This window comes from Apium graveolens, chromosome 10, assembly GCF_009905375.1.
Source record: "Apium graveolens cultivar Ventura chromosome 10, ASM990537v1, whole genome shotgun sequence".
Classification (NCBI taxonomy): Eukaryota; Viridiplantae; Streptophyta; class Magnoliopsida; order Apiales; family Apiaceae; genus Apium; species Apium graveolens.
The window spans coordinates 39,726,302-39,729,398 of record NC_133656.1 but is presented as its reverse complement, the minus strand read 5'-3'; the positions used below and the strand labels follow the sequence as shown (position 1 = coordinate 39,729,398).

General features: G+C 42.5%; 1 non-coding gene across 1 annotated transcript; it reads left to right on the top strand.

Annotated features, from left to right (window-relative positions):
- The first annotated feature begins 2,335 nt into the window (after positions 1 to 2,335).
- Positions 2,336 to 2,442, top strand: LOC141694422 (small nucleolar RNA R71). Its single transcript, XR_012563730.1, has one exon. It is a non-coding gene; the product is annotated as a small nucleolar RNA R71 (small nucleolar RNA).
- The last annotated feature ends 655 nt before the right edge of the window (positions 2,443 to 3,097 follow it).

Below are 3,097 nucleotides of genomic sequence, written 5' to 3'. Positions count from 1 at the left end.
AAAGAAACTTGCTTGAAGAACACGAGCTGTTGTCTTTTCTCCACCATAATGTCCTCCATAAGCCGTTGAGTGGTAATCTCGTAAGATTCCCCCCGTTTCGCTGTAAGGAATACATCTCCTGATGATTTGTCAGCTCCTTGGCAAAAAAGAATCGGCTCATCCCACATATACCACTTCACTTCATGCAGAAACTTCTTCCTATGAGCATAAGATAAGTCGGGAGGCATGATATTACTCATAAGGTAGTTCACAATGTCTGCAAATCACGGTTCTTCTTCTTGCACTCCAAACAGCTGCTCGTCGGGAAAGGATTCATTTATCAATGTCCTATCCAATGAAGTAGTATTAGGATTCTCTAAACGCGAGAGATGATCAACGACTTGATTTTCAGTCCCTTTTCTATCCTTGATCTCTAGTTCAAATTCTTGGAGCAAAAGAACCTATCTAATCAATCTAGGCTTCGAGTCCTTCTTTGAGACGAGATATCGAATTGCAGCGTGATCAGTGAAAACTGTCACCTTAATCCCAAGTAGATAAGATCAAAAATTTTCAAAACCATAGACAATAGCCAAAAGTTCTTTCTCCGTAGTAGTATAATTCAGTTAAGCCCCATTTAGGGTCTTACTAGCGTAGTAGACCACATGAAATATGTTGTTCTTCCTCTGCCCAAGAACTGCTCCAACTGCATAGTCACTTGCATCGTACATCATCTCAAAAGGTTCATTCCAATCAGGTGCAGTTATGACCGGTGTCGTGATTAAACTCTTCTTCAATGTCTCAAAAGCTGCATGACACTCGTCATCAAATTTGAAAGGAACATCTTTCTCTAACAGACTGCACAATGGCTTTGAGATTTTTGAGAAGTCTTTGGTGAAACGCCTGTAGAAGCCCGCCTGTCGAAGAAAACTGCGAATTCCCTTAACAGAAATAGGTGGAGGAAGATTCTCAATGACCCCCCACTTGGCCTTATCCACCTCAAGACCTTTACTCGAAAGCTTGTGCCCGAGAATGATGCCCTGACGCACCATAAAGTGACATTTCTGCCAATTGAAAACCAGATTGGTCTCAACGCACCTCTTGAGAACGTGTCCAAGATTTTGCAAGTATTCATCAAATGAATTATCAAAGACCGAGAAGTCGTCCATGAACACCTCCACATTCTGGCCAATCATATCAGAAAAGATGGCCATCATACATCTCTAAAATGTGGCTGGCGCACCGCATTCCTCCGTGAGAGCAACAGTCTCTAAATCATCTAGCTTCACCTTTCGAGAGAGAATACCTTTCATAAAATTTGCATAACTAGGTATCTGCTCAAGAGCCTCAGCGAAAGGTATGTTAATATGAAGTTTCTTGAACACCTCTAGAAACTTCTCGAATTGTTTGTCCAGCTTTTTCTTCTGCAGCCGCTTAGGGAAAGGCGGTGGAGGATAGATCTGCTTCTCCTTAGTATTACCCTCAAGAGGAGTGTGCTCAACATTAGTTTTCCTTGTTCCACTTCTACTCCATGATGCTCTACTTCTTTCTCAGCCTCAGCTTCTTCAGTCAACATTTTAGTTTGTTTGGGATTCACAACCTTTCCAGACCTTAAAGTGATTGCCTTTACCTACTCCTTAGCTTCCCTCTTTCCTGGCACTTCAGTATCACTAGGTAGTGTACCAGGCTGACGATTTAGTAAGGCATTGGCAATTTTCCCAATTTGATTTTCCAAGGTCTTGATAGAAACAGCTTGACTTTTGCACATAAGCTTTAACTCCTCTAATTCAGATTTCTCAGTAGCTTATTACAGCTGGAGTTGTCTTGGTACATATTACGGTTGCTGAAAACCAGGGGGTTGTACTGCTTAGTTGGATATTGCTGATAAGGCTGTTGAACCGCATTCAAAGTATTGCTCCAGCTGAAATTAGGATGATTGCGGTTGTTGGGATGATAAGTGGCTGGCACTGGTTGCTGCGATCGCTGGAAGTTGCTCACGAACTGAGCTGATTCACTAGAAATTGCGCACTGATCAGTCTCATGGGCACCAGCACAAAGTTCATAGACACTGGTGATTTGATTAAGTCCATAATTAGCCAAAGAGTCCACCTTCATCGTCAACGCCTTAAGTTGGGCAGCGATAGCAGTTGCTACATCCAACTCCAGAATTCTTGCAACTTTTCCCTGAGTCAACCTCTGGGAAGGATTCTGGTACTCATTAGCAGCCATCAGTTCGATCAATTCATAAGCTTCATCATAGCTTTTAGCCCACAAGGCTCCTCCTGATGCTGCATCAAGCATGGGTCTAGAAGTAGCACCCAATCCATTGTAAAAATAGTTGATAATCATCCAATCAGGCATGCCATGGTGTGGGCACTTCCTTAGCATCTCTTTATATCGATCCCAAGCCTCACACAGAGATTCACCAGTTTGCTGACCAAACTGAGTAAGAGCATTTCTGATTGCAGCAGTCTTTGCCATAGGGAAGAATTTAGTGAGAAAATTTTGTGCAAGATCTTCCCATTTAGTGATAGACCCTGGTGGTAGAGAATGTAACCAGCATTTAGCTTTGTTCCTCAGAGAGAATGGGAAGAGTTGCAGCTTGATAGCATCTTTAGTCACACCATTGAACTTGAAAGTATCACAAATCTTGATGAAATCCCTAATGTGCATGTCGGGGTCTTCAGTAGGAGGACCCCCAAACTGAACAGAGTTTTGTATCATTTGAATCGTGCCTGCTTTGATCTTAAAAGTGTTAGTCAAGATGGCTGGTCTGATGATGCTTGACTGAATGTCATTGATCTTAGGCTGAGAATAGTCCATCAAAGCCTTAGGATTTTCTGCTTGATCTTCCATCGCTACTACCACCGGTTCTTCAACTTTTTCTTCTTCCTCTACCTTCTTTTCTTCTTCAACAATTCCCCTACGAACTACCACAACTTCTTCCTCGGCTTGATCCAGATTTCTCTTACGAGTCCGAGAACGCGTATGCATACACGCTCGCTAGATCACCTGAAATAAGACAAGGAAACAGATAAGTAACAGTGTCCGAGTCAATGAACTTTAACGACCACTGATGGAAAGTGTATAAACTAAAAATTAACACTGCAGTCCCCGGCAG